Source organism: Eublepharis macularius, chromosome 5 (genome assembly GCF_028583425.1).
Source record: "Eublepharis macularius isolate TG4126 chromosome 5, MPM_Emac_v1.0, whole genome shotgun sequence".
NCBI lineage: Eukaryota > Metazoa > Chordata > Lepidosauria > Squamata > Eublepharidae > Eublepharis > Eublepharis macularius.
In genome coordinates, this window is record NC_072794.1 from 137716466 (window position 1) to 137740391 (window position 23926).

Sequence of the window (23926 nt, forward strand, 5' to 3'; positions counted from 1 at the left end):
TTTCTTAATCCCCTTCTGCACTGGGGACATATCTCCTCACTATCCCAGAAGTTAAGCCGAAAGGCATGGAATCAGCTTTTCTGGGCCCTTTTGCACCTCTCACGTTTGTTCAGTGTGGTGCTGTTCTTTTTATCTGGCCCATGTCAAAATATGTTGGGATTGATAAGTGTTGCCAGCTGTCAAATTCACACCTCCCCCCTTTTTTTTTTGCATGCATAATGAATCGATGCATCACAGGAATGCTGGATCAATCTATTTACTGGATTTCTCTCTCTCAACCCATTGGGGCATCAATCCTACACTGGATGATTTAAACAAAAAAAAAATAGTGGGAAGGAGAATGGAGAGAAAAGAGGGGAGAGGGGGGAAGATTGAAAAGGAGGGGGAGGGAGTGGCTGGATAGACAAGAGTGGCCAATCACAATGATGTGGGCTGGTAGAGGGTGGGAGGGGGGCAGAAGAGGGTGGAATGCTAAAAGGTGGGATAAAGAGTGTGCATGAGGAAACAGCAGACTGGAAAATATATTTTTTTAAAAGTTGGGGTATAAGCACTCCTCAGAAAGGCACGGAAAAGCAGCATAGTAGCCAGAGCAAATTGGGTGCAGATGACCATGAAAAAAATAGTGCCATGTGAGAACTGAACTGGCAAAATTGGCCCATGCAGAAAGGGTTGTAGTTAATTGGGGGTTTTCCATAAGAGAACATCATGCTCTACCTGCATGCTAAGAAAACCTTTAAACCTAGATTCTGTTGACTGTATAAACTAACACTTCTTTTTAAACTCTGCTTGATTTTTCATATTTTCCAGACTAATCAGAAGGATTTTTTTTACAAACCTCCCTTGTTTTCAATAATCCAACAGACAGAGAAGGAACTGTCTCCACAAAAGCATTGCAGACATGGTCTGCATTAGAATTTGGTGAAGCATGAGCGGTGCTTAGCATTGCCATGAAATTTTAACAGCCTCTGACATTTTTCCTTTCTGACAGCCTCCTTGTTTACAGATACTGGATGCTGATTGGCTTTTCAGGGTAAAAAATCTAATCAGCCAACTTGGCTGATTTTTATTTTATGTTATAACGACACCTTTGAAGCACTAGGCAGCTTTCCTTTATGCCTTACAAAGTGTTATTTGCATAGAACATCACTCACATTGGTTCTTATTTCACTTCTCTTTTGTTTTGTACTTGCTTTTAAGCAATATGCAAATATTTGCAGCCTTAAATACTCTTGTTTCCCCCCTCCTTTTTATTTTATAAAGGATATCAACAAACTGGAGCAAAAAAGACATTCATTCACATGTATATGGTACTTATCATTCAATATTCAAGTACAGATTGACATCTTTTACCTGCAAGCCATGGATGGAGATATCCCCAAAAGGCTATTCTGTGATTCCCTGAGTAACTTGTTCCACCATGAACTACATCGTTAGGATGTTTCCTTGATATAAAACAAAAACACAGCTTTAAAAATATGCTTGGGGGAAAAGTGGTGGTGGTAGTGTTGCCAACTACAGCTTGGGAAGTTTCTGGAGATTTGGAAGCTGCTGTAGCATAGTGGTTAAGTGACTGGGCTTTGAATCAGCACCTTGCTGGTCTGACCCCCCACTACTACCATGGGTTTAGCAGGTGACCTTGGGCAAGCCACTCCTCTCAGCCCCAGCTCCCTAGCTGTAATGAGGGGCTAATAACACTGACTTTGTTCACAGCTCTGAGTTGAGCACTAATCTGTCTTGAAGGGTGGTATATAAACACACTGGTTGTTGTTGTTGTTGTTGGCTGTGCCTAGGATGGGCAGATTTCTGGAAGGGGACACAAATGTGTGGGAATGTGGTGCCATAGAGTCCACTCTCTGAAACTGCCATTTCCTCCAGAGGAGCTGGTCGCAGTATAGTCCAGAGATCAGTTGTAATTCCAGGAAAACTCCAGGCCCCACCCACCTTAAGGCTGATAATCCTAGTGAAAGGAAGGAGTTGTAGGGGGAAAACAGTGAGTGGGGGTGAAGTTTAATCCCATAATATTTCTACTGTGGGTGGCAAAATATCTGGAGGATATCAGATGATTTACAGTTGGAGGGTCCACAAGAAATGAATACCTCTCTCCCCATCTATCGCTGCAAAACATAAAATAGATTTGGATTACAGGCCATAGCATATTAAAATTTATAATAATACTGTAATGATGCAAGGCTCATAAAACATTGATCAAGACTTAGATTTGTTTTGTATTTCGTAGAGATACCAGCCATGTATAAATGACAGATGTGGGTACAGGGCTATTCACATTGGCAGGAGTTTGAAGTGCACGTGTTCAGCCACCCCTACCTATGCAAGTTCTCTATAACATGGACACAAGGCATGACAGCTGCATATTTAAAGGCTCCATGCCATTGTTTCCCCAGTATTCCAGTCAATTAATGTTCATACCTGTGTAGGCTGTGTGGTCATAATCTGAATGAGCATGCACAGATGGTGGCCAATATCTACAATCCTGGGTGGGGGAAGGAAAAACATATTTGATTTTGTCCCCTTATACACTTGCTGTACACAAGTTTATTGATACAAACTGAAAAAGATGATCAAAATAAGCCTTTCGTTCATCCTGAAACATTTAAAAGGAAAAATTAATCCAGTCTAATTTGCAACAATCAAGACCCAAAACAATGGACACCCCAGGGCTGAATCAGGACATCAGGACATTTTTTCTTGCATTATAGATGCTAGTTTTCTGCACTTTGCATCCAAGTTATATCAAGCTAACTACAACATGTATTATAGCTAGCTTCCTGACACTATAATTTACAATACCTCTACCACCCTTTGCCTAGATTATAAGGATCTCTTCCTTTTCCCACTCCTCATATCTGACAGAGGGAGCTCTGACTCTCAAAAGCTCATACTTTGGAAATCTAGTTGGTCTTCCAGGTGCTACTGGACCTGAATCTTGAACCAAAAACCTGTATGTAATAGGAGGATCATCTGGGAGTGCCATTTGCAGAAGAAGGGGTAGAACTTGTCAGAAAAGTCCTTACTCTTCCCTTAACAAACTTTCCAGATGAAATTGAAATAGACAGACAGCATCATCATGGGACATGAACACATAGTAAGTTCATAGTGCTATCCTAAGCAGAATTACAACTTTCTAAGTTCATTGGAGACAATGGGCTTAGAAGAGTGTATCTCTGTATAGGGTGGCACTGTTAGGCTTCCCAGACAGGATATGAAATCTTTTTGGAATTTTTATAGCCCATTCCTGTTCAGAACTGTTGATTTCTGTTTGGTTTTTTTCTCTACTAAAACAAGAAGCACTGAATCCGATAATGATTATTTAATCTTTTAAAAAGCATACAAATCCCTCTTTGGTAATCAACCTGCTTGAATTTTTATGATCACCACCAAACTGTTCACCAACTGGCTTTTGGATGAGAAATGGCTGCATGAAAGGCCAGCTGAGTCACATACGGCCTTACAGTATGTCCATAGCACAAGATCCCCAACATAGCCAGAACTTCCAAATGCTTTTTAAAGTTAATGGTCTGTGTGCTAATAGCTGCTGGCCCTGGAACCTAAGATAGCAGCTGGTGCCACTAATTGTTAGCCCTAAGGAAGCATGTGTGTGCAGCAGCCAGGCAACAGATTCTGGGAACGACCAAAAAAGATTAGTGTTGCAGCATTGCTAATTCCATCATTCACTGTAATCTTTAATCAAAATGAAGACTCAAGGAACCGCAAGGGGCTAAAAAACAATGGCTTTGTTTGAGTGCTGGAGCCCAGTTCACTCAAACATTGACATCCTTCGCTTTGAAACAGTTGGGCCTGTGGCATCTTGTAACACTGCCTAGTCACAGCTGCTGTTCTCCCTCCCCTGTAGCATTTGATGGACAATGCTAGAAATAATATCACAGCAGACTGCTGCCTGGCTCTTGACCTCTTCGGGGGCCACTTGCTTTGTTATACAACAGGCTAGTGTCAAGCTTTATTAAAAAAAAATAGTGAAAGATCACTAACTGAGCTAAGCAAAATCAAAATGAATGCCTTAATACAGGCTGTAGTGTCCACTGGAGAGCTGCTATATAATACAGCTTCTCTCCAGTCCTTTTCTTCATCTTCATCTCTGTCCTTAGTGGTATATTTTGGGAATTGAAAGGCATAACCTTCTAGTGCACAGACACAGCAAAGTCTGTGTTTATTGCACAGTTGAAAATTTGAAAGAGATTGTAGGAAACTGGAGTTCTGAGTAGCTCACTAAGGCCAACTGCATTGTGCAGTCACTCTACATGTTACTTCTTTTATGAGTTCCTCATGGAGACAACCCATGCTCTGTGCAGACGTACATCACTCAGGGAGATGGCTTCTTTAAAAAAAAATAGCATGCAAATAGGCTCAGAAAGCTGCCGCCAGGGAAGGGAAAGCTCCTGCTTTTCTCCCAAGCTTATTTCCCTGTTCAAAAACAGTGCAGAGGGGAGACATTTCATCATTTCTGCTGTTCCATGTGGATGTATTGTGTGCACTTGCGGCAGCAGAAAGGGGAAAACTCTCCTTCCCCACACTGTTTTTGCACAGGGAAAAAGGCTTTTCCTCTTCTTCAAACTGAACATTCCCAAGTCCCTCAGTCTTTCCTTGTAGGGCTTGGTCTCCAGGCCCCTGATCATCCTAGTTGCTGTCCTCTGTACCCGTTCCAGTTTGTCCACATCCTTTTTGAAGTGAGGCCTGCAGCAGGCCTGAACAACATAGCCAACCAGAAAGAGCCAAACCTATTGCATGTACTGGCATTCTATACATGTCTCATTCTCCTGGGTGGGATCCAGCAACACTTTGCTCAGCTGGGTGGCTTGTTAATGCAGCTTGAAGCACATTAGGTTCAGTGGCTTATGATTTTTATAGCAGCTATTAAAATGGCGGAGGCCAGGCTGACTGCTTACACTATGACAACAGACTCTGCAGTTGCCTGTTTTCACAGGTGGAGGAAGAATTAATTACTCCACTCCCATAATGTTACATGTTAACAAGCTAGAAGGCTGGTGCCAGCCTTTCGCAAGCTTTGTCCTTGAGAACTGTTAAGATTCAGCACCTGCACCCCATGGCCCTATTTTATCTGGCTGGAAACTTACAGTGCAAACCAGCCTTAGTCTCCTAAAAGAGAAAACATCTTTTCTGATGACTAATAAATCCATAGCTAGGCCAAAAGCCTGAACCAAAGTGTTTGAACTAAACAAGAAACTAGAAAAGCGAGTTTTTTTTATAGGCACAGATGCCAATTTTGTATACCATTAAAAATTCATGTTTGGCCCCTCAGTGACCAGCTAATCCCACATTTTTTTAAAAAAGGGGAAGAGTAGATAGGTTAATGCAGCAGCAGATGCATACTTCCAGGATACCTGAGGAAGCCTAGGTGCTTTTCCGGCACACACACACATTCCTTACACACATACACAATGGCTGCAGCATACAAGATGCTTGATGGTGTACACCCAGAAGAGGCTTGGAATATAAAATATCTAAATAAATAAAATAAAACATGATTCCCTAGCTCTATCTATACACTTTTCCCCTTAAAGAACACTGGAAGCCTGCTGATTACCTGGTCAGAAAGGGAAAAGGGATTCCCTAACCCTATTCCAGCTTTCTTGAAAAGAGGCTGTATATGCAGACCTGCCTGTGTGAATTGTGCACTATTGGATTAGGGAATGACAACATCTGAGTTTTGATGCTCCCCATTAGGTTTGTAGCTTAAATCAAAGATCTGCTCCATGTCAAAGGAGGTGGGATAGAAAAGGTTAAACTTCTAGTTCATGGATCTCCAAACAAAGGAAAACTGGACTAGTGAAAATTGCGCTATCAAAGTTGATTGGCTTGTAGGGATGTGTATAATGAAATTCCTGAGCTGAAGATAAACACAGAAATGGCTGTTTTGGGAAACAGACAACTAGAGGAATTGAGCACTTATGATAGAAAAGCCCAGGGAATTTGTTCATCACTGCTTCTCTCTCTTTTTTTCTTGTTCTCTGGACATATGTCTTGACATTTCTGGAATAAACATGACATTGGTTCTGGTTCAGTGACACACAGTGACAAGTTCTCAGATAAGGTCTTTCTGTGTGTCTCCTTTTTTCCATTTTGTATTTGTAATCCCTTGGCTCTGTCTTGATTAACACTTCCCATTCGCTTATACTGTACTATTTTTTTTTACTTCCCCCATATACTTGCCAACCAACTTGATATTTCCTAAATGGCAATGCCCAAGATTAAGTGAAACAGATTTTTTACCCTCTTGCTTCCTATATTAAGCATTAGGTATCATTAGCTGGCTACTAGCTTTCCTTACTAGGACTGTATTGAGATTTAGAACATCATTTATTAAACATGCAAACAGATATTTTGTATGGTGGCTGCCACATCTCACAATATGTTTTATTAAAGCCACACTGCTCTGAGTCATTTGTCACTGTCAGTATTACTACTGTGTCTAACATTTCTTAGGACCATATTAGCGAGCAAAATAGCATCGGATATTGCATGTTTCCCCAAGGATTTGGTGTAATCTATTCTTTGAGTGGTGAGAGGTTGGAACAGTGGGGACACTATGCAAAGATTAAAGTGCATTTCAAATATGGTTATATTGCCTTCTCCTCGAATATTCTTGTTAGTGTTTCAGAATGTAAAAAGTGAGGGTTTTGTACAATCAGAGAAACCCATATTCTGTAATTATAATCAATTATGCCATTTGAGTAAATTGGAATGGACTTGCTGATTTTGCAGATTTTATTTTCTTTCCAAGCTTCAAAGGCTTTGGAATGTTTGAGAAAGGAATGACAGAGGAGAAGAAAGAAAGAGGAAAAAATGGAAAGGAAAAAAATTGCCAGAATATCTACAGAACCAGAAGGCAAAACATGAGAAGGGGGGAAAGACTTGTGTTGTCAGGTATTTTGCCAGCACTTTTAAAATTCGCCTGAATATCGCCCCTATGTTTTCACTGACTTCATACATGAAGTCTAGAAAAAGCTGTAAAACAGATGAAAACTGATATTCTCTTCATATCAGATTCTGAATCAGACTTCTTACTTTGTGAATCCACACCCAGGTGAAAGACATGTTGTAGAAACAAAGCCAGTAGTTCTCATGATATGTCTTTCCACCCAACACTCATCTTTTACACATGAGCTATTTGACCCTGTTTAGCCCTATACTATGACAGATGTTTCAATATCTTTGCATGTATGACAGCATTCAATACACATGTATGACAGCATTCGATACCTTCAGTGGTGATCTTGACACTATAACATTTGATTTATATACCGCCCTGCAGGACAACTTAACATTCACTCAGAGTGGTTTACTAAGTGTGTTATTATTATCCTCACAACAATCACTCTGCGAGGTGGGTGGGGCTGAGAAAGCTCCAAGAAGCTGTGACTGGACCAAGGTCATCCAGCTGGCTTCAAGTGGAGGAGTGGGAAAATCAAACCTGGTTCTCCAGATTAGAGTCCTGCCACTTGGTTTGCCCAAGTTTAATGGAAGCTAGTTTCTCATGACTTTCCCCTCAATGCTAGAACGTATCAGGTCTGACTTCTGATTCCCAGGCATAATGTTGTCAATTAGCAGCTTTAACAGTTCGGAATCATAGACTCATAGAATTGGAAAGGGCTCTTACAAATCATCTAGTCCAACCTCCTGCCCAATGCAGGAACAGCCTAAAGCATCCTCGACAAGAATTTGTCCAGCAGCTTCTTGAAGACTGCCAATGAGGGGGAACCCATCACATCCCTAGGCAGCTGATGCCACTGCTGAATTACTCTTAAGTTGAAGTTTTTCCTAATATCCAGCCAGTACCTTCCCTCCTGTAGTTTAAACCCATTATTGTAAGTCCTATCCTCTGTTGCAAACAGGAAAAGCCCCCTTCCCCAAGTGAGTCTTTTAAATATTTAAAGAAAACAATCATATCTCCCCTCAGCTTCCTCTTCTCCAAATTGAATATTTCCCTCATAGGGCTTGGTGTTCAGGCCCCTTGGGTGCTCTCCTCTGCACCTGTTCCAGTTTGTCCACATCCTTTTAAATTTAATTTAATTTATTACATTTATATTCCGCCCTCCCTGCTTTCGCAGGCTCAGGGCAGATAACAGAAATACAAATATCAAATGCCATTAAAAAATTTTAAAAATATTACATCTAACACACTACATCTAATCAATTAAAATTACAACTTTGCAAATAGATAAATGTCGTATATTTACATATAAATAATTAAAAGCAGCACATAATATAGATTTGGTGTTCCGTACAACGATTCTTCCAGAGCAAATGTATGCCGTATTAAGTGTGGACAGAATTAAGCACGGACAGTAACATAGGTGTGAACATAGATGCTACTTTTTGAAGTAAGGCCTCCAGAACCATGCTCAGTACTCCAGATGGGGCCTGGCTTACACAGTATATAGAGGGACAATGACATCTTGTGATTTGGATGTTATGCCTTTATAGATATACCCCAAGATTGCATTTGCCTTTTTTGCCACTGCATCACATTGACCGCTCATATTGAACTTCCTGTCCACCTGTATCCTAAGATACTGTTCACACACACTGCTGCCCAGAAGTGCATATTCCTTCCACTATGCATGCTTTACATTTTTGTAACTCAGGTGCAGGATCCAACATTTGTCCTTGGAGGGTGCAACCCCGAGATACACCAGGATAGCATCGTTGTAGGCCTCTGCTAGAGCACCACTGGTGCAACCTCCTGCAGAGATGGGGCAAGTGGTGCACCTTGGGGCATGGAAGGAGTTAGTTGGCTCACAAAGCTGCTCCACCCAGGAACACCCCAAGCAATGGCACAGAGTTATGCCAACCCCCCTCCATCAGCCACCAAACCCCAGTGCTGCAAGACCCACAGGAGGGTGATGAACCCTTCACCATTGCCCCCCTGGCCAAACTCCTGCCACCCTGCCAATGCTAATACCAGGTAGGCAATGTAAACTCCAGTCCATGTGTGGACAGGTCATTTGCCAAGTCACACAACATGGGGCTATGTGTTGGTCGATACCACACATGCTCTCAGAAAATGGGCACGTCATGAAGGAGAACAGCTCACTGTCGGATGAAGCAACTACAGAGGGTCAGCAGAACCCGCAGACCTGGTATCCCTGACAGAGGGTGCCCTTTGCCACTGTAAGGCTGAACCCAGGTTCTCTCTTGCAGTCATGCAGCAACACGCAGCCTGACCCCAGATCCCTGGGCCAATGCTCATAGCTCGGTCATCCCAGCATGCAGCAAGCTAAGTTCATCACCTCACATCCCCCTTCCTTTATTTATTTTATTTTTATTTAATGTTACATACCACAGGGTGCTCTAGGAAGGTAAGAAAATCTAGGAAGCCATTATCTGTCTCTGAACATGTATAGAATTAAATTTTGAAATTTTGTAAAACTTTTCTTCCTGCCCCTCCTCTCTTTGAACCTCTCATTTGATTAAAATGAGGGAAAGGATTGTTGGATTTCAGGGACAAACTGGGTAATGAGGAATTAAGGGAATTCCTCTTAACAGTGCTACTTCCAGGAAATTCCCAAGCAAGTTTTTATATTTAACTTTTGTAGATAAAATTGAATTTACATTATTCAGAATGACCATCTTCTCACAAGTGAAACCCCACATACGGTCACATAAAATGGGCAGTATTTTGAGTAGTTTTGCACCTGTGCAGTTTGCGACATTCAGCAGAGCAGCTGGCCAGGTAGCAGCTGTTGGCTGCGTTCACAATTTATTAGATTGCTGAGGATTCCATATGCCCCAGTATCATCATGGGCACATTATGCATCTTTCCAAATGAGCTGCATTTCAAGAATATGTATACTGTTTTTCAACCTGTGCAGTTGGCAATATTCATCAAGTTGGCACACGCTGGACAGAACAACGGTTCCCAGGCAGCGGTGCAAAAACGCACAATTTATTTTGATTTGATTTAATATTTTAAAACACTTGACAAATGCACGCATGTATGGCTTCAGGAGTCAGACAGGCAAACAGAGCAAGACATGAATACTAGAGAGAGAATGGGGAAAGGCAGAGATAAATATTGTACTAAATAAATAAATAAATAAATAAATAAATAAATAAATAAATAAAAGCCACACAGTCCCCCCTTCAAGACAGAGAAGGAAAGCTCCTCTTTTGTAAGTTAATTTTTTGTTGTTGTTGAGTGGATTACATGAACAGTTAATAGAGAAGGAGGATAGAATCAGCTGAGGGAAAACAGGGTGAGCCCACAAAAGCACTAAACATTACGGCTTGATTTTTTTTTTTATGTAGTAGGGTACCGCCAACAAACTGAACTTGAGCAAGAAATTGCAGTAGCGCAGAGGAGTGTTCACGCATCCTGACCTCTATTCCATTTGAAGGGGCAGCCCTGATTTTTAAAGGATTGAAAGAATGTTCCTTATAATTTTACGGTTTTATAGTTCTGTTGAAGATAATGGCTGACCCAGAGTTCATGGCAGCAGAGCTCCACAGGAGTGAATACTTCAGAAATGACAAAGCATTTGCCCCCTAGCATTCAGGGTTGCACTTCACCCATTAAATGCATGCATGAATGCCTTAGACATTGAAGTATGGGCAACCTGCATTCTGTAAATGTTACAGGCAATAATTTCTGGGTGTCTAGCTTCTCACAATCAGTGCATCATCTAGGCCTGTCATGTGGCAGATGCTAAGAATTGCATGCTGTACCTCAATGACACTGTTTGCAAAGGGGAAAAAGCATAGAGCCTACTTTCCCAGTTCTACTTGCAACATTTATGGTTTAACATGAGAGCTCAATGAAAACATTCCCTGTGTGGGATGTTCTGTAAGGATTGACATACTAACTCCAGTGCCATTTTGAGAGATGTGAGTGAACTGGATCCTACCAGCTTTCCACTGACACCAGAGGAACAAAGAGAAATTTCCCCTCTTCACTGCAGCCCTCTGTCTCAACATGGCATTTTGTCCATGTGGGTCTCTTCTTGATACCCAGCACAGCATTTGGGAGGGATGGGGTCACAAGGGGTTGCTGAAGGAAAGGTAGGGAAATGCATTTTTCCATTGGAAAGCTGGTTGTATCCAACCCAATGTTTTGATTTCTATTGCCCCTTTCTTTCCACATGGCCCTCAATCTATGCAAAGAAACGTGCAGTTTCAGCTTTCAGTTGGTGTATGTTTGTGCATGGGGAGCAAAGTTCATAGCAAGATTCAAAGTTGTGCTCCTGGAGTTATTCATAAATTGCAATGAAGCAATAACACTGTTTGCAAAGGAGAAAAAGCATACAGCCTACTTTCCCAGTTCTACTTGCAAAATTTATGGTTTAACGGGAGAGCTCAATGAAAACATTCCCTGTGTGAACTACTTAAAATAAAGAAAACAGAGCCAGTTTGGTGTAGTGGTTAAGAGTGTGGGACTCCAATCTGGAGAGCCAGGTTTGATTCCCCATTCCTCCGCTTGAAGCCAGCTTGGTGATCTTGGGCTAGTCACAGTTCTCTCTCAGCCCCACCCACCTCACAGGGTGTTTTGTTGTGGGGATAATAATGGTATACTTAGTAAACCGCTCTGAGTGGGCATTAAGTTGTCCTGAAGGGCGGTATATAAATCAAATGTTATTATTATTATAACATATTGTAATATTTGTTGTGGTTACTTTTTGAGAATAATAAATAAGTGCCATAAAGTCACAATGCTCTCTTATGGCAACCCCTCAGAGAACTTACAAGGCAAAGCATGAGCCAAAGTGGTTTGCCATTGTCTTCCACTGCATAGTAACACTGGTTTTCCTTGGTGGTTGACCATCTAAGTACTAACCACGACTGACCCTGCTCAGAGTCCACGCTCTCACAAACTCCTGCTAGTCTGAGCAATTCTAAACAGAATTATGCCAGTCTAAGGTCTTTGATTTCAATGGACATACACAGGAGTAGCTCTGCTTAGGATTTCACTGTGAATGATCTCAACTCCCTTCTCGTAGTAAACAAAAAGACTCAGATCACTTGTTGTTTTTATTGTGGCTGAAGGCTTGGTCTGAAAACCCATTTAGAAATCCCTATTTATCATCATCATCATCAATCATCATCATCATCATCATCATCATCATCCTATATTCTGATAACAATATCACATCTTATGCAGATTGTAGCCCCAGGGTTGAATTCTTCTGTTGCTTGTGTGACAACATGAATAGGGAACTAAACTGTTGATATCTTTAACAATGTTCTAAAGATAAGGGAGAAGGACAGTCTGGAATAAGGAACCATATAGGATTATAGTAAAGAGTCCAGTAGCACCTTTAAGACTAACCAACTTTTGTGTAGTATAAGCTTTCAAGAACCACAGCTCTCTTCATCAGATGCAACTGTGGTTCTTGAAAGCTTATGCTGCAGTAAAGTTGGTTAGTCTTAAAGATGCTACTGGACTCTTTACTATTTTGTGTCTACAGACTAACATGGCTAACTTCTCTGGATATAGGATTATAGGATGTTTGGGATGAGTTTCTATCAAGACTTTCACATCAAGTGTTTCTTATATGCTGGTGCCTATTACAAGCATTACTGGTGTAACATGGAACTGGAACTTACAACCACAATGATATGACTTGATTTTTCCCCTTGACACTTTAGATGACTGCCTTTCATCTTACTCAGAAGAACATCTGTGTTGCATGCACTTAAATGTATTGACGCATGTCTGTGTTCATTTCTTTATTTTAAATACTTATATTCCACGTTACTTCCTTAGAGTCAAGTTGGCTAACAGTGCAAACAAGTTGCAAGGATGCAAAACATAAAAGTCCACTAAATTTATTTTTTTAAGTGCACAAATTAAAAACGCACAGCCAAATCTGCCAAACAGTTCACCCTGTCTCAAATGCCCTCTGAAATAAAACTGACTTGCACACCTTCTCAAATGTAGCCAATGAAGGCTATTCCTGAGGACTTGACCCAGCACAGACAAAGGCTGTGATCCAACTGTTGCCATGTGGACCATCCTAAGAGGGCACAACAAGCAAAAGGGTGTCCAAAGAACATAGCTGGCATAAGTGGTAGTAGTACCAGGAGATGTAGTATAATAAGAGTGTAAATGAGCAACAGACTTCTTGTTCTCTTTTGGCTCACACAGCAACCCAACATACTGGTGGTCAGTCATATGCTTGTTGCCAACTGAACAACAAGCAAAACATGGGTGCATTCAACTGACAAAGTCTGTGGGTAAGAACCATTTACAGGTACAGCTAAGTATGAGAAAACCCAGGGAACAATGGAAAATGTCAGCCCTTAGAATTTCCCCTCCATTTGGCAGAAACAGTCTACCACCTGTACATGGGGGCAAACACTAGCAGCTGTTGTTGTACTTGCTTAAGTGCATCCATAGGAAAAAAAACACAATGAGATGCTACTTAGGTGTTCTGTGCAAAATATTCACAATGCTTCTTTAGCATCTTGACTCTAAAGAAACAATGGCAGTCTCAGGAAAGATACAGAAAGCAAACCAACACTTTTCTCCTTATTTTTACACCAGCACAAGAGCGACACCATGAACATTGGCTGCTTAGTTCCCCATTTGCACTGGTGACTGTGAGAAGGGAAACAGGCATTGGGGCTGAAATTTGCATGAGATGTGATATTGATATAGAAATGTGCTGTAACACCAAATTGTAACTGGAATGTCCAAATGGATTTTTAAAGCATGCCCTCAGCCACAATTAGGACTGAGTGTTCAGAAATGTTTTGTATATGAAGCACTGAGGGACTTACTTAAGGGGGGCGGGGGGAGACAGCCCTCCCTGGACTCTCTCCTGGCATTGTTATATTGTATGCTGCTGTAATTAATGAGAAATCAGGCTACACAGAAAAATAATGTTTTTTTTCTGCCTGACTTGCATAATGAACAAAAACAATTCTAAGCACTTCATAACAGGATATGTGTGTGTGTGTGTGTGTGTGTGTGTGTGTGTGTATCAATGTTTGTTGAGAATTATTTGAATCATTTAGATATAAGCACAGAGATTTCCAAGTAATGAATTCTCTGCTGATTCAGCCTCACCTCAAAAGAATTGAAAAGCCTAATTAGTAGCATTGATTTGATTCTATTTTGAGAGCTGGTCTTCCACTCACTAAATTTTGCCAGCTTTCTAACAAATCATATTTCTGTCTGAGTAGGGCAGGTCTTAACCCCTATCCCACTTTTCTCTCCAAGTGTTTGGCATCCACTACAACATAGAGAGAACATGGGTTGGGTTGCCAACTGACAGGGGGGAAGCCAGGTTTTGAGCCAATTGCTATAAAACCAAAGTACTGGATTTATTTTTAACTGTGTACCATAGAATAGACAGCTATTGCAACCCGGTTTCCCAACCTGTGGGTGTGCTGACCCAAATGTGGGTTACGAAGCTTTTGAAAGTGGATCCCAAGGTTTTGCAGGATTTGACTCCAGTGGCACCTTAGAGGTCAACAATAATTTCAGGGTGTACACTTTTGAGAATCAGCGCTCCCTTCTTTAGGCATGAATAGGGAGATCCCTCAGACTTTATATCCCAGCCAAAGGTGTATATGTGTGTGCATGTGAGGGGGGGGGGGTTCAAAGAAAGGCATCAGGATGTAAAAGTACAATGCAGCTTGATTAGAGCTGAAATTATCATCTGTAGTGAGATTAAGAATCCTAAATCTCTATTCAGATCCAGGAGGGAGGGGGGTCCATTGTTCTAAATTTGTGAATGAACTCTGTTTCAGCAATCTCACATTGTAATCTCTCCCTGAAGTTTTTCTCTTTGAGGACAGCCATTTTTAGGTCAGCAGTGGAATGTCCTGGAAGATTAAAATGTTTTCCCACTGTTTTTGAGTGCTGTGATTTCAAATGTCAGATTTATGTCCATTTATTCTGAATAGGGACTGACCTGTTCGTTCAATGTAGAAAGTAGGAGGACATTGTGACACTTTAGCTTATATAATATTGGAAGATGAATAAGTGAAGGAATCTGAGATGGTATAACTGGTGTTGCTGGGTCCAATGAATTTTGCAGTTGGAGTAAATATGAGTGCAGAGTTGGCATCTTGATCTGTTGCAGGCCTTGATCCCAGAGTCCATATCCATGTTAGGAAGTATATTATAGCGAGAGAGTTGTTAAGATTAGGAGACTGTCTGTGGGCAAGAAAAGGTTTGCCACCCAATGCTTGTGAGAGAAGAGTATCACTGTCCAGTACAGTTTGCAAGTTGTTGATGATGCATTGAACTGGTTTGAGCTGACAGCTGTATGTGACCACCAGTTAGGTTGTTTTGTTTGGGCCTTTCCTGTAGCTGTTTGTTCCTTGGTATCATTCTGGTTTTGTTGATTTGTTTCAGCAACCTTAATTGGATTACATCTGAGTGTATCCTCCTTTGTACCCCTTACAAGATGGCACACAACCACAGGCAAGCAAGACTTGAACACCTCTCACTCTGAAATGGCTTTACCACAGTGTACATACCCCTTATTTTGGAATGTTACAATTTCAATGATAAATCCACAACTAGGGTGCCAGAGAACCCCAGCAACTGGTGGGGGGTTGGGTAGACGTACTAGGCACGGGGAGCTCATCGATGATGTCATGACGTTGCTGGCAACTGACTGATGTCGCTCCTGGAGGTGATGTCCCAGAGCCCAGTAATGACGATTTAGAATTGGCTGGGCTAATTTTTCAGTGTTAGTAACAACAGCAAAAGTAGTAGAGTCCTGACCATTTAGATCTCATGATCTTCATCCAAGCAAAATGACAATGTAACCCCTATGAGCTAATTCGGTTTAGCCCAGTAGGGCAGAGTTAATATTTGGAGCCAGGCAGCTGAGGAAGAGGCTGGCTGCTGGGAGCTTGACAACACTTTACATGCTCTTATCACCTTGAATAAGGTAATCGGAAACCTGTTCTATGTGAACAATAGTAACTAAAAGTGGAGTATATCGGTGATAAATATTTGGTCTTATTATTAGAATTATATTATTCTTGCAGGGCTGTAACTCCCCAAGAAGAGGACAGAAACCTGCATTCCAGTTGCTTCAAACTGGAAGGATTGTGGCAAAGGACTGTATCATTTTGTAGAATCTGACAAGTTGAACTGTTTACCTTGAGTGGTTTTCAAAGACATTGTTGGCTGAAATTTCTGTATAGTTGCACTTATGAGTTTGTTTAAAGAAAAGGAAAAAACTATTTGCATTGTACTAATTGTTAAAAGGTTTGGAATTTTTTTCTTAATTTACATTTGTGAGAAAGTTTGTTTCCTAAGCCACATAGAACCCATACAAAAGAGGTTACAAGAACAAATGAGAAGAATGCATAAAACAAAATTTTGCATTCCCATTTTGCCTACTCCATTCACCTTGCCAGGATCAAATTGCAAAACCGAAAGAAAGAAAGAAAGAAAGAAAGAAAGAAAGAAAGATTAAAGGATCCTAGAAAGCTTGCTGTCAAATGGTACTTGATGCTCATGTGTTCTTTCAGAGTTTGTAGTCACTTTTCACTTTCATGGGAGCCATCCATTCATGTAGGCAGTGTAACATATAACTTGGCAGATCAACAATTTCCATGCTCTCCAAAGAGCATGTTTTGAAGCATCAGTGAGTTCAGAAGCTTCTATGGCTGAGATCCAAGTAATATTGTTCACATTAATAGATGGTGCCTGAGATTTCAAGAGTAGTCCAAGTACATGTGTGGATCAGCCCACACCCACAGTTTCCATTAATAGCCCTATGGGATAGTCAATAACTACAAATATAATTTCCATAAAGGCTAGGGGTAAAAAAAACAAGATTTCTACGAAGATTTATGGTGTGTATATCTTCTGGAGAATTCCAAAGTCTGCAGACCTGGAAGCTGCGTGGTCCAGAGAGAACCAACTGAAATTGCTCAGACTCCATGAGAGTAAATAGGTTCAGGGATGCAGCCCAAGGTTGCTTTCTGGCATTCCTCTGATTGCTGGACCTCAAGCAGAGAGCCAAAAGGCAACCTTGAAAAGGAATTAAGATGGTTAGAGGAGAGTGAATGAGAAGAGACAGTTGGGATTTCCCAAAGCTAAGTACTCATGTGCAGCGCATTAATACTGTGCAACAGCTCTGAATCTGCCACTGCTGATAGCCAAAGGGGATTGAACTGAATATCTGCCATCTGTGATTTGTAACTAGTTGGTTGCAATCCACCCCCCCCTTTTTTTCCTGAGTTCCATTAAAAGTGTTCATGATTTGGTTTTATTGATGATACGAAAGAGCAGGGGGGATGCATCAATTGCTCATTTGGTTGCATCGACTGCTCATTCTGACTGTGAGCACAGAACAGGGCAGGATGACAGTTCCCTGCTTGGAGAAAGAAGTTGGTCAAGATACTTGCATATGGTAACTTCAGGCCCAAACAGGCTTATTTGTGCAAAAAGCGCTCAAAAGAACATGGAATTGATTGTTTTAGGCACTGAACTGATGGCCCTTATGGATGCAAATTAAAAAAAAAGTGGGTATATCAGTGGAAGCTCGTTAACTAACAATATCATGTTCCTTAGATATGACGAGCATCCTGTTAAATTGCATCCTCTATTATTTTCCTCTATTATTTCCTGTGTACTCTAACTTTATTAAGATGGTACTTTTCAAAAGATGTCAGAAGGGTTAAAATAACAGTGTAAGGCATTTGTCAGGGCGTAGCTGCACAGGGTGTTGGTGTGCCTGAACTGTGGTCCTTGACTGTGGATAGGGATTGCCCAGGTCTCCGCTCTGTGTGGGGAGGGGCACCTGCTCAACCTGTCAGGGTCCCTGTGGCATCCTCCTACTTCCAGCCTTCTGCGGCTTCCACTCTCCTTGCCTCCTCCTTGCTTGCTCTCCCTTTATCTCCCTCCCTCCCCCTTCCCTGGCTGTCCCCCACTTGTTCCTCTTGGCAAGTCCGGGGGCTGAACCTCAGACCCCAGACAAACAGGAGGACAACTGAGGCTAAACCAACATCTGAAGCTGCCTTCTACAAAGAACTAAACTACAAGAGATGGATTACATGAGGATGCTCATATGAAGGGAGTCGCGTTAGCCGGAAAGCCAAGTTTTAAAAGACAGATTGGAAGGCCCTGTCATTTTCCCCTCTCTACAGAGCAGCAAAGATCACCCCTCAGAGGGTTTGTTTATTTCCTATTTGCCTCATAGAAGGGGAGGTGAAACTGACAGAGCCTTCAGGAGGCAAAGAGGATCCTGGCCTAGGCCTAGGCACAGTGCAGTCTCAGGAGCTGCCACCTCTGCCAGCAAGTGAAACTGATCCAGCCTATTTAGGCTGAGGCTTAGGAGGGCTACATTGCTGAATCAGTTGGTCCATTAGATATAAGCCTTTGCCCCAGTTCCCAAGCCTAGCCTTATGTCTGAGGAGCCTAGACCCAGCCTGTTTGCAGAGGACAGGACAGCATGTCTAGCTCTTGTTATGGGGAGGGGAGCTTCTTTTTCCAAAATTAATCCTTGATTCTTTATATTCTTTTTTTCTCTTTCAAAAGAAGAATTCTTCTTTCACCTGTCTTTGAAATTTCATTTTCTGTTTCTTCTCTATGGTGTTACATAGCACTGAGGGTTGGGTAGGAAGATTTGGGAAGAAATTGCCTCCCTCTGAGCGTCTACAGAATGAAAATCTGAAATGCTGCAGTGCCTTCCTTTCTGCCTCTCCTCTTTGAATTTCTCTTTGGATCAGAATGGAAAGGACTTGAAAATGGACTCCACATTCCTAAAAACGGATGGTTGGATTTCAGGGAGAAATTGGGTAAAGAAGAATGATGAGAATTTCTCTTAAGAATGCTAGTAGTCTTCAGTCTGTTACACTGGGACAGCATTTGTGGGAAGACAGTATGCACCCTGATCCTACTCATGGTGCTACTGCTGCTTGGTTACAATATTGGGCTGCAGAGATCTTGAGACAGTAGCTTTTGTGAGCTGCATTCATACATCTGATGTCATGCAGGCAGCCCCAAAATTTCCCAGGCAATTTTGTGCTGCAGCAGGATGTGGAACTGAGAAAGTCATATTCCAAAGATAGAAATCTACCCACTCACAGGAATGCTCCAGTAGATCCAGCCTTTTAAGTGGAAATTACTGGGTCATAACTTTAAAAATCTGAGGGGTTTTAGTGAGGGTTTTTTTGGGGGGGGGGTGCATTCATTGGCTACATCCTGGTTATAAGTCAATGTATGCATCTGCGCTGGAAGCAGTATGATTGCCTTCTATAAGCATGCTATAAAAAATCAACTATACCCAAAGCTGTCCTGGGCAAAAAAATTAATAATGACCAAGGGAATGTAAACAAGAAAGGTCCTTGAAAATTGTTTATCATCCAAGTATATTTGTTTTCTAGTGCAAGGTGATGAAGCTTGGAACATAAATTATTTCCTTGCAAGGAAACAATGATCTCTCCCAGTAAGTGCTTTGAGGGTCCCCTCTAATGGAAACTGCATTGAAGTTCAAAACAGGTTAAAATGTTACTCTGGGAGGTAGAAGAAGTCGGGAAGTGTAAATCTTCTTAATCCCATTTCCATAAGAGCTCCTGACAAGTATAAGAGTTGTATCCAGAGTGTGCTAGCTTACTTATCTTTTCCAGGATTCACTCAGGACCCTTTTCTATTTGGAAATTAAAGACAAGCCATTGGGTGGGGAGCAGCTAAACTGGCTCCAGTAAAAATGCATAACCCACTTCCCAATATCAGTATCAATTTCATTTGCCATACCTTATATATAAACTCAAAACTGTTCTTGGTGAAGTTATTCATAGGAAATGTTTTCTTATATTTGAGTCTTCTCATGGCCAGAGACTGCCCCTTTATGATGTTTCATTCTCAGCTGAAGAATTCTATTCTACCGTGGCTCTGTCCCACAGATTGCTTATCAACTCTTCTTGGGCTGAATCCACATTACCTCCGCGCGTCCCGGTGTTGCACTAAATGTTCGCTAAACACCCAGAAGTATAGCGTCTTTCTAGCGCGATTCAGAAATTGCGCTTGAAAGACGCTATACTTCCGGGTGTTTAGCGAACATTTAGTGCAACACCGGGACGCGCGGAGGTAATGTGGATTCAGCCTTGATTTGGCCACACTGTAAATGCTTACAGATCTGACCTGGATCTTTTGCCTGGACTTCAATGCATAATCAATCTGTAACTCAATAAGTATTCTATATAAACCAAAGAAGGCAAGCATAGATTTGAGAATGCCCAAGATGTTTATTTTTCTGGGGGCCAACTATGGACACTTTTGTTCAAGTGGTTTCTGTTACATATGCCTTAATAAAATCCAGATTAGATTATTGCAATATAATCTCCTTTGGGCTACCCTTGAAGACTGTCCAGAAACTTAACTAGTACTTTCCAAATTGTATTTGGCACCTTGTGGGTTGCAATAGCTCCTGGTCCAATTCAAGCTGCTGGTTTTTAAAGGCCCAAACAGGCCTAGATGGCTTAGGTCTAAGTAGGCTTAACAGGTGATCATCACAGGCAAACAGACTCCTGGCAATTTGTCTTTCTGCTCATCTATCACTGGTGATCAGCAGGAGGAGGCAGGCTACCCAGAGATTGCCCACCATCAGCAGGATGCCTGGGTAAATGGCCCTGCGCTAGGATTTCCAGTCGCCCGCTGGGGGCAGGGGATCTCCCACTCCTACCCTCCACCACCTGTCCCTGCTTACCTGGCTGGCAGGGGGAACGCACCTCCCAGGCATGCTCCCAGGCAGTGCGGCACATTCCCGTACACCACAGCAGCTCAATCTGGGTCAGATCAGGACACTGCAGAATATGGCAGTGCTCCTGTGCTCTGCAGCAGCCCGAATCAGGCTGAAATCAGGCCACTGCAGAGTGCAGCAGTGCTCCTGCACTCTGCAGCAGCCCGATCTGGCCCAGTACAGCCTGATCAGGTCCAAATTGGGCCCAAATCAGGCTGGGAGCACTCCCAGGGACAGCTCCTGCCCTGGGCGATAATGTTACTTCCCAGAAGTGACATCATTGCACAGGGCAGGAGCACGCATGAGGGGACATAGGATGGTGAGTGCCAAGTTTCCCACCTCCCACCAGGAGGGTCAGGGGTCCTGGCAACCCTACCCTGTGCAATGATGTCACTTGCAGTTACGTGTGCCCTGTGTGATGATGTCACTTGGGCTATGATTTGGGCTGATTCTTAAAAAAATGACCTTGGTATGATGTCATTGTTTTGGTGTAACCAGAAGTTATGTCATTGTGCAGGGTACAGAAGTGATTACATACTGATGAACATGTGCAAAAACAGGGAAAAGGTAAGGGGGACCTGGAAACCCTAGGCCTAAGGTACCAGAAGGATTCCACCCATGTCAGCCAGCATGAGTTTTAAGATCAATGGGTGAAACTTTCATTGGGGATCCAGCATTATTTGAGATCCAGTTGGCAGAGGGACCTATGGTAGAGCCTTTATAGTCTTTACAGTTGTCACCCTTATGGAGGTGAGCCTCATATTGCCATTGTGTATGTTGTGTGCCGTCAAGTCGCCTCCAATCTATGGTGACCCTATGAATGAAAGACGTCTAAAATGTCCTATCATAAACTGGAAGATGTCGCTTCTTGCCATTACAAGCCTTTTATTCCAGAATTCCTTTGCATACTGTTGTTGATGGTTGTGTTGGGTGATGGTATGATAGGTTAATATTTTATTTGGTTGTGTTTTTATGGTTTTTATCGTGAGATGCCCTGGGTTCCTAGATAACTAAATATTCCACATGTGCCTTGAACTCTGTGGATTTAGATGAGACATAGTATTCAGCCTCAGCCTCTGTCGAATTATGGAGATGGTGAGTGAGGTAAAAGGCACTGACTAGGATCCACAGGTGCCTTCTACCAACACAGGATTTCTTACTAATAAGCATGTCTTTCACTTGTGGTAGAATTCCTTCCATTAACTGAAGATTCCTTCATGGCCAGAAGGGTATCTTTAGGATCAATCCATTACAAAGAAAGATCCATGTACTCAGCAGAACTTTTAGTGGTTCAGGAGTCGGACTCCTCTCCTTCGAACTGGTCATTGCCTTTTACCTGTTACAACAAAAACATAATATAGATGATGCAAAATATGCAATCACTTTACTGATTTACCTTCCTATGCTTAATTCATTTGAATTTGCTCTTCTTGTTTTAGAAGTTTGGATTACTCTGGATTTTTTATTTTTAATTGCATAGTAGAGACTGTCATGACAAGAGGGTGTTGAAAGGAAATAATCATTTTCATGTCAAATGTTGACCAACTGTTTGCTATGTATCAGGCAATCAGGAGGACTATACTGACACAAACTCAGCACTTCAGATTTATAGCAGATCGAGTTCTCCATTAGCATCTCTTGTTCACTCCCCTTCCTGAGCTGTGAGAAGCCCATATTAATCTTTTGCTTTGATTGGCATCATCTCCCTTCATAGGTTCATCTGGTGTAACATGGACACAAGGTTGTCTGAACCTGGATGATAAGCTCTTCTTGTTAAAAGCTATTACATTCACTAGAAGCAGAATGTAATTCTGATAGACTGCCACACAGTTCTCCTCAGCATGTAATTGAATTCATATTCATCACAGAGCAATGAAAAATAAATTGTGTATGTGTGTGGGTTTTTTTCACCCCTTGTCATAAGGCAGGGCATCCCGCTGGCTCTGTCTTTTTCATAATCTTCCTCTCTGCAATGCTGTAATAGAATTCACAGTAACGGAGGTGCTGAAATTGCATACCTGTGGCCCACCTAGTGATCTATTTAGGTGCCAAGCTGAAATTGATTCATTCTTTGGTGGTTAAGGATATGACCACTTCACTGGTAGTAAGACCTATTAAATGAGGTGGAATTGCTTTTGAGTAAACATGCATAGGAACAGCCTATAAGAGTACCGAATTTGAAATAACCCCCAAACAAAAGAGACTGTATTGGGCAGTTGTGGTCTAGTTCACACTGTTCTTTGGGTCTGCCCCATTTCATACTGTAGGCTAGGGCTCATATGAATGAATACTCCTCCAAAGGAAAATATTCTGTAGATATAGAAAATGAGTATGTCAGAGAGAAGGCTAGGCTGAAACTTTTATATCTAGTTTGTGGAACAAATTTTATATATGGTTTAATCATGCATCTCTTCTTGGTCTCAAGTGGTGCAGCCTAGAAATAGATTTACTACTTCAGTGCAAAGAATTAGGCCAAAACTTACTGTGTTATCAATAATCATCCACTAGGGAATTTCAGCCTCATAAATGAGGTAGAGTTGCCATATTTGCCAAAGGACGTCCTGAATACATTAGGTTCTAGAACGTGTCATAATGCAGAGCAAATTGAAGCAGGGACCAGGGAGCAACATGTAAGCTAGGAACATGAACATCAGTTGAGATTGCCACAATTAAATGTTGTTACGCATAATTAGTAGTTTAAATATGTTTTCATAGACAAAGATACATAGATATCTTAACTCTACCACCCCTCCCCAGCAGTTCTCTGTATTCTTTAGAGACATCTCTCTTCCTAAAAGAATTACTGCAGTAAACACATGACTATTTGGAATATTAACTATGCAGTTCTAATGTCTTTATCTGGGGGATACGCATACCAAACCTAGCTGCTATTTGTCACGCTTTACAGATGGAGACCTGGAGCTGAGATCTTTTTAAAAAAAATTAGTGCATTTAACCCAGGTTATCTGATCTCATCATGACACCTCAAAAGCTCAGAAGGGAGACCACCAAGGAATTATACAGAATCTATAGGGTTGTGAAGAAAATGCTCTTTTTCTAACTTAGGCAGAAGCCATATTTCTTGAAACTCTGGTCAAGAGGCCTCATGTTAAACAAGCCTCTTGCTAGGAAAATTCCTTTTGCCCCAAACCCTCATTTCTTTCTGCTAGAAGCATCTCTGAGAAAGTAACTGTCTCCAGAGTCTCAGCTTCCTGAGA